This window comes from Chiroxiphia lanceolata, chromosome 1, assembly GCF_009829145.1.
Source record: "Chiroxiphia lanceolata isolate bChiLan1 chromosome 1, bChiLan1.pri, whole genome shotgun sequence".
Taxonomy (NCBI): Eukaryota; Metazoa; Chordata; class Aves; order Passeriformes; family Pipridae; genus Chiroxiphia; species Chiroxiphia lanceolata.
In genome coordinates this window covers 132,115,850-132,124,501 of record NC_045637.1, presented here as the reverse complement: position 1 = coordinate 132,124,501, position 8,652 = coordinate 132,115,850, and the positions used below count along the sequence as shown (strand labels likewise).

Here is an 8,652-nt window from a genome sequence, read left to right as displayed (position 1 = left end):
GCGGGCGGGGAGGCGCCGAGCCGGAGCGGCCGCCCGGGCCCGGGGAGCGCCGCCGGCAGCAGCCGCTGTCAGCGCCGCCGCCGCCGAACAAAGGGGCAGCGAGCCGGCGGCAGCCGCAGCGCCCTGACCGCGCCAGGCAACTCGGCGGGCTGAGTGACAGCCCCGGCTGTCCGCGGGGCTCCCGCTGGAGTGGGCACTCCAGAGGGCGCCGCACCCGGAACGGAGCGGGAGAGACGAGCGGCCGCTGGACACATGGAAGCGCTGGGTGGTGGGCGCGGAGGCGCCGGGAAGGGCCGGGGAGAGCCCCTGTGAGGAGCCGGTGAGTGCCCTGCGGCGCTGGGCGAGGCTCGGGCGGGGGCCGCGGGGCTGCGGGAGGGCGCGGCGAGGGGAGACCGGCCGCGGGCACATCGAGGCGGCGGCAGCGCCCGCATCGGGGGGGGGCGGGCCGGGAGGCGGCTCCGGGGGCGCCTCGGCGGGCGAGGGGAGCGGAGCGGGGGAGGCGGGAGCGGCCGTGGGCGAGGTGAACTGGCGGCAGGTTATCGAGGGTGGAGTGGCAGGGGGCAAGGGGGATACGGGAAGACGGCAGCCGCTGGGGTGGGGGATTAGGGGGCAGAGAGGCCGCCTCCGGCCCCGGCTCTCGGCGGGCGGAGGGCAGGGGGTCTCGCCGGGAGACCTGCCGGGCCGAGGGGCGGTCGGCGGCAGCAGACCCGGGGCGGCAAAGACCGTCAGAAAGTTCGGAGCTGCCCGATGGCCTGGCTTCAGCCAGCCCCTGCTGCTGGGCTCGTGCCCGCCTTGTTTGTAGCCTGGAAATCCTGCCCGGAAGGCAGAAGGGAAAAAGTATGAGTGGCCAGAGTGGGAACGTGTGCGGTGGGGTGAGCTGTGACAGCGTGACCTGGCTTTCTGGCTGGGGAACGCCGTCAGAGCAGCCCTTGAATGAAATCAAACGCTCGCGATCTCGTGGGATTTTCACCCGAGTTAAAAATTGAGTCTTGATACCGTAACAATTTTATGTAAGTAGCAGTGTCACTCTCCCAGGCATGTCTAAGCACATACTGGAAATTGGGCAACTTTTAAAAATTAATCTAAATAATTTATGACTACTCAGTCTGTCTCTTATTTACAGTTCAAATAGTATGCAGAGGAAATACAGAGTCACGAAAGCATGTTCGGCAGAGTAAATCACTACAGCTTAAATTGTTTTCATGGATCCCTCCATTGTGACTAACTGTCCTTGATTGCTCCTTCTTTGAGTACATTTCTGTGCTTAAGGGTTCCAGAAATGGAGTTTTGGTTGCAGACATAGCATCAATAATACGCTGTAATTTAAGTACATTCACTAACAAGAGAGAGACCACTGTTGAGAGGATTTTGGCTTAGAGGTTAGCAATGAGAAGAGATTGTGTCTTCCTTACATGTATGCCTGTTTTCTCCTTTCATCTCTTTGACTTTCAATACAAAGCGTAGTGGATTAATTTCTCTTTATTCTCTCTTGCCTATAGAGGAAAATTACTCTTCTTCCTTGGAGGGAGAGGGAAAGGCTTCAGTCATAAGGAAAGCAACAGCATTTTTCAACTACTTAGAACATGTGGCTACTTACAACTTGTTTCATTAAGATGTCTACCCAGAAGTGAACTGATAGAATTTATAGCAGCTTCTTGTTCTTTTTTTTTTTTTTTGGGGGGGACATGGAAAGAGTAAATGGTTGTCCTTACAAATCAGAGACCAAGTTACAGAAGAAGCTTCTGGAAACTTTAATTCCAAGACTTTTGGTGGTTCTGTACTTGAGCAATTCTTTCTTCAACAAATCTTACTTTAGTCCTTAATCAAAAGAATGAAGTATTTTAATAATACAATATATTGTTCCTGAATTACAGTATTACTATAAATTTACTAAAAAGCTAAACAACGTTGGTGGTGCCCTCTCTTCATATATGTGTATATGAAAATTAATTTTAAAAGAAAGAAAAACAAAAAAAACCAACAACGACACTATAATAATAATAGTATCAATAGCCAAAACCCCAAAATTGGGTAAGTAAGTTTTATACAGTCTCTTTAATTTTTACTTGTGCCAAACACATCTAGATAGGACTAAGTATGTACATACATAACTACATGATTGGGCTTATTAAGAAAAACATGGAGTTTCCTGGATGTAGTTACATATTGCATATGAGTTTACGTGTATCTGTCATATGTTCCTAGGTAGCCTACACACTCCAGAAAATTACAGAAAACTGAGCATGTAAATTTGAAAGAGAATGCCTTCTGAAGCTGTCAGGCTTTATTCAATTGAACAACTGTAAAAATGGTTTTAGAAAATGTCATAATGTCTTTGTTCACTATATGAGACCTTGTTAACGCTGTGGTTGATTTGTTCTGTCCCAAGCAGTTTCTCCCTCCTGATCTGTGACACCTCTGCTGTGATTGCTTAGCACTATGTTTCTTTTTATTTCAGTAATAGAGCTTTGTTTATTAATCATTAACTAGTTTGATTAGCTGGACTTGTGGTGTTTTGAGTTTTTTGTTTGGTGGGGGTTTTTTTTTGTTTGTTTGTTTGGGGGGGGTTAGTTTTTTTGTGTTGTGTATTGAAAGGATTTCTTTAACTGTTTTGTTTTTGAGGGTTTTGTTTGGTTAGTTGGTTTAGTTTTGCTCTTTGGATACCATATAGTTACCGTTACTTGACTAGTTCATTAACGTCACCTTGGAATCTGATAACTAGAAGTTGCTCTCTGTGGTTGTCACTGTTGAAGTTTTGTCACCTTTGCTAAGGTGACTCATGCCAGTGAGAAAGAAAATTGAGAAGCTGGAGGTTACTGATACATGTACTGAACAATTAGGTTTCAAATCACATTACTGTATTTGCATAATCGGTAATGATACATAGCAAAGTGAGATCTGTTTTGCTTGAAAAACAGCCCTGTGGAAATTGTGAAATGTTGAAATTACATGGAAAATTCTATTTTCAACACCATTATAATGGCTCTGAGGAAATGCTGTTGCAGCCTTTCAATATATAAAGGGAGCCTACGAGAAAGACGGAGAGTGACTTTTTACCAGGGCCTGTTTTGACAGGACAAGGAGCAACAGTTTTTAACTGTTTTAGATAAGGCAAACACCTCTTTTGACCTAAAGCTTATTTGTAGTACTGCTAATATCCTTGAGTTTTCTATAAGGAGTTTTACTGGAGTTGCTTAAGAGATATTTTCATTTGGTGGTTTTGCTTACATTTATATTTTTAAGCAGGCAAATTCTGAACTTTGCCTGTCGGAGAATAGTTGCAGTTAAAATAAGGTAACAGCTTGTAAATGGATTACTGCAGGGAAATAGAAAGGTCTGGCTGCTGAGTGCTTGGGATCCTTCCTAGTTGGAGTGGCCTTATGGAGAATCGGTGTGACAGTGTTGCAAGAAAAGTTACTCTTGTAACTTTTCTTGTTCAATTCTGTACTGACAAGGAAGACCCACTAGCAAAATGAATCCTCTAAAAGTCAGTTTTATATTGGTGCATAAACTTACATCTAGAAATCAATATTTGCACATGACCTACAGTATAGTAATGTTATTCTTTCACAATAAGTGTAGTTTAAATATTACATCATGAAAACTAAGGTAGTGTATTATTAATTATTGTAAAATAATTCTTATGTGCAGGCTTCTGTGTTGGAGAAAACTTTATTAAATTTCCTGGAGATTTTCCGTACCTAAGTGAGTTTGCCAGTTGCCTGTGCTTACCATTTTGACACACCTGAAGAACTCTCAGTAGACATGTCATGGAGGATTCTCTGTCTTCTCTCTACCTGGCTGAATTCAGTGACTTAATGGATAGGGGCAATAGTGACAAGTTCCTGCCCAGTGCAGCAAGTGTGTCTCCTCTATGACTACCCTACCTTCCCACATGCCCTCACATAATACTTGGGAGTCTCTGCACGTGAAACCAAACAGCTACAAGAATAATGATTCATCTAGCTTGGAGGTGCTGCCAAGGTTAAGTTGACCTATACTCTGCATCAGAACTGCTCCCACAAAGCAAAAAAAATATCATTGTCATAGGAGAGTCCGTTCTGAAGGGAACAGAAGGCTCAAAGAGAAGGACCTGCTTCTTGGGGAAGTCTGCTGCCTCTCTGAGGCCTGGATTAAAGATGTGAAGAGAAAGTGTCCTACTGCGGTATGGCCCTCAGATAAATATCCATTATTGATTTAAATTTTTTTTTTCAGGTAGGCAGCAATGAATTTGCAACAAGAAATCTGAGGGTAATGAAGGGCAAGTCTCAGGGCCTTCGTTAAGAGATCTGGAGCACAAGTAGCATATTTCTCTATCCTTCAAGTTGCAGGGAACGATGAGGGAAGAAACAGCAAGAGGCAGCTGATCAATGCCTGGCTCCAAGTCTGGTGTCACTGACGGAATTTTGGGTTTTTTGATCATGGGTTGGTTTACATGACACCAGGTCTGCTGGCGACAGACAGGGTACACCTGTCTCAGAGGGAGGAAAGGATCTTTGCACAGGAGTTAGCAGGGCTCATTAGAAGAGCTTTAAACTACATTTGAAGGGCGAAAGAGATAAAAGCAGGCTTGCTAGAGATAAGCCTGGGGCCAGCACACCTATATTTGAAGCATGGTGTGCTACTGATGCCCTTTGATCTTCCATCTCAGTGAAGGTAGGGGATGGAGATCCATGTGGCAGCAAAGACATGGGGTTATTGATGTGTTAGAAATGATAGAAGCATCTGAGATTGGTCATACAGGAATTAGGACTCTCCCCGAAAAAAGGTGGTACCAATAGCCTGGTTGAAGTGCTTCTACACCCATGCACACAGCATGGGCAACAAATAGGAGGAGCTGGAAGCCATTGTGCATCAGGAAAACTGATATAATTGCCATTAGGGAAACATGGTGTGATAACTCACAACTGGAGTGCTGTAAACTCATCAGAAGGGATAGTAAAAGAAGGAGAGGTGGCAGGGTAGCTCTGTGTTTTTGGGACTGTTTGTATTGTCTAGAACTTCACTGTGATGTCAATAGGGTTGTATATGCATAAGAATCAGGGGGAAGGCCAACAGGGCAGATATCCTGGTTGGGAGTCTGGTATAGACCATCCTGCCAGGTTGAAGAGTCAAATGAAATATTTTCTGAGCAGGGGGAAATTTTACAATTGCTGGCCCTTGTTCTCCTGGGGGACTTCGACTCACCAGATGTCTGCTGGAAATACGGTACAGTGGAGAGGAAACAGTCTAAGAGGTTCCTGGAGTGTCTGGAAGATAACTTCCTGACACAGTTGATAAGTAAGCCAACTAGGGAAGGTGTCCTGCTGGACTTATTGTTCATGAACAGAGAAGGGCTTGTGGGTGATGTGATGTTTAGAGGCCGTCTTGGGCACAGTGCTTGAAAACTGTAATTTCACTATTCTTGGAGAAGTAAGGAGGGAGTCAGCAGAATTGTTACCTTGGACTTCCAGAGGGCAGACCTTGGTGTGTTGAGGAGACTGATTGACAAACTTTTGGGAGGCATTCCTGAAGGGCAAAGGAGTCCAGGAAAGCTGGGCATTCTTCAAGAAGGAAATCCAAAAGGCGCAGGAGAAGGCCGTCCCCCTGTGCTGAAAGAAGAGCTGGCAGGGAAGGAGACGAGCCTAACTGAGCAGAGAGTTTTGTCTTGAAGTCAGGAAAAAAAAAGAGAGTCTGTGGCCTTTGGGAAAAGGGGCAGTCAACTCAGGAGGACTACAAGAATGTCATGAGGTTACAGGGAGAAAATTAGAAGGACCAATTAGAACTTAATGTGGCTACACCTGGAAGAGTTGATAAAAAATGTTTCTATTAATACATCAGTAACAAAAGGAGAGCCAAGGAGAATCTCCATCCTTTATTGTATGTGGGGGGAAATACATAACAAATGATGAGGAAAAAGGCTAAGGTACTTAATGCCTTCTTTTCCTCAGTCTTTAATAGCATGACCAGCTGTTCTCTGGGTACCCAGCCCCCTGACTGGGAAGAAAGAGACAAGGAGTAGAATGAAGTCCCTGTAATCCGAAGGGAGGTGGTTAGAGACATTCTACACCACTTAGACACTCACAAATCTGTGGGACCAGATGAAATCCACCCAAGGATACTGAAGGAGCTGGCAGAAGTGCTCCCCGAGCCACTTTCCATCATTTACCAGCAATCCTGATTAATGGGGGAGGTCCCAGGTGACTGTAGATTAGCAAATATGACATCTATCTACAAGAAGGGTTGGAAGGAGGATCTGGGGAACTACAGTCCTGTCAGTCTGACCTCAGGGCCAGGGAACGCCGTATCATCTTGAGTGCCATCACATGGCATGTACAGGACAACCAGGGGATCAGGCCCAGCCAGCATGATATTATGAGGGCAGGTCCTGCTTGGCCAGCCTGGTCTCCTATGACAAGGTGACTTGCTTAGAAGATGAGCAAAAGGCTGCAGATGTTGTCCGTAAAGCCTTAGACACCATTTCTCACAGCATTCTCCTGGAGAAACTGTCTGCTTGCATGGACGTATTCTTCTCTGGGTGAAAAAACCTGTCTGGGCCCAGAGAGTCATGGTGAATGGTGCTACCTCCAATTGGCAGACAGTCACTAGTGGTGTTCCCCAAGGCTCAGCATTAGGGCCAGTCCTGTTTAATATCCTTATCAATGATCTGGGTGAGGATATAGAGTGCACCCTCAGTAAGTTTGCAGACAACACCAAGTTGGGCAGGAGCGTTGATCTACTGGGGTGTAGGAGGGCTTTGCAAAGGAGTCTGGATAGGCTGGATAACATCAGTTGGAAACTGATTCTCTCCCCCAAGTACTTCACCTGATGATCACTTTTCCTGGAATTCAGCATAGAAAATAATCAGATTTTTCTAGTTTATAAATATAATTTTGCTTTTAAAACAGGCCCTGCTTGTTCTTATAGCAGGTACTTTTAAGTGACCATGAGAACATCATGTCCTGTTTGTGTGCAGCTGTTTTGGTCCTTGTGGTAAATTATTACAAATTAAATAACTTAGAGGAGAAAATTGTATCTGTTACATTTATTAGTTTGAGTTGTGTTTGTAGTCCACTTAAGATTTCCTCTTTAAGGAACTTCCAGAGATGTTAGTTGGGGTAAGCAATGACCCCCTGCCCTTTTATTTTAAGTGGATTTCTAATAGAAATTTTGAAGGCAAAGTTACTAGTGGTGTATTTCTATTAAAGCTGTTGCATAGAAACTCAAAACTGACTGTATCAAAAAGCAATAGTATGTTTTTGTAGGATGCACAGATGAAGCACTGATGATAAAAATTGAAATACTTCCTGTTATGAACCAGCCTTTGGAGAAGAGATCATGATGTAGACTCATCAGTGTTTTTGCACAAAATATACATCAAATACTGATTCTATTAAAGTTTATTGTAGACTTATGAATAAGAATTTTAGGACTGTTGTCATTTATTAGTGGACTCTTCTATGTACTAAGGATTTGATTGTTACTGTGCTGCTGTGATATGCAGTTGTGTGTTTGTATTTTTATTAGCTACTATGTATGTAAGATATATGCAAAGCTAGATGTACATCAGGACTAATTTTCTACAGTAATAACCTGTAAATGCTGTTGCAACAGAATTTTCCTCTGAAATATTCTTTTTATTAACTTGCCTCTGAAAATTACTTGCAGAATTGTTACTTTTTTAGATTTTTTTATTTTTAAATCCAGATGCCTCTGCTGTTCTAGATCTCTAAGCAGCTGGGGGACAAGCAAATACATTCATCTCCAGTAAACTCTCTGCTGTGTTGAAAGAGTACAGATAGACATGTAGAAACATCCTGGCAGAGTAGAGACTATCAAAATGGTGAATTTCTTCGATGTTGCAAAGGAACTGCAAAAATGTGTAGCTACCAAACTATGAAGACCAAAGTTTCAGCCGTGCTAATAACGCAGGTTATACGTTTTAACATTTTAAGAACTTATTGACTAATGCAGTTTCATTCACATTTGCTAAATAGTTGAAGTTATCTCTATACCTATGAGGTGGGGATTTTGATATATTAAAGCTCAGGTCTTGGGACACAGCAGTATAGAAGACTTCATGATAGCAGAACGTGTGATTCTTCAACAATGATCTGACACGTGTTCTGTAAAAGTACTTCTGCAAAATTGTGATACCAAATAATGTAGACCTGTGAAACATTGTGACTTACGTGTGACTTAGATCTAAGAAAAAGCATTTGTTTTTTATTAAAGAATTGCTTTTACTTGCATTCTCTGAAAGTTTGTATACGGAAGTACACACCCTGCAGTATTGAGACCTTACTAACAGCTCTGTAGCTTATTGCAGTATAAATATGCAATGGCTCTTAATTTAGGCCCTTTTCCCAGACTTCTTGAGAGTCACTGACACAGATACTTTGTGTATTTAGTTCTCCATATTTAGAAGGATGTGTTGTAGAGAAATCTTTCATTGGAGCTATTTCAATGAGTCACCAAGTGCAAACTGCCCATAAAAAAAAAAAGTACTGAAGAGGCTTTACTTGGTGACTTGTGTAATGAAGTACAAGTTCTTTATAACATCCCATTTACCAACCTGTTAATTAGTTAAAATTAAACTATGTGAAAGTCCTAGAGGAAGACTGTCTAGACAATTAGGGGACAGAAGCACATAATGTAAAAAGAAGCTGGAAG

At 43.4% G+C, this 8,652-nt stretch overlaps 1 protein-coding gene across 4 annotated transcripts in view; it reads left to right on the top strand.

The window, feature by feature from the left end:
- The first annotated feature begins 40 nt into the window (after positions 1–40).
- Positions 41–8,652, top strand: part of ANKIB1 (ankyrin repeat and IBR domain containing 1) — an 84,491-nt gene continuing 75,879 nt past the window's right edge. For 3 of the 4 annotated variants that reach the window (XM_032683318.1, XM_032683334.1, XM_032683299.1), the window contains exon 1: positions 42–319. The gene's annotated coding sequence lies outside the window, so the exon portion shown is untranslated. Of the gene's footprint in view, positions 320–8,652 lie in introns of all 4 variants that reach the window. The other variant, XM_032683329.1, reaches the window with a different exon arrangement.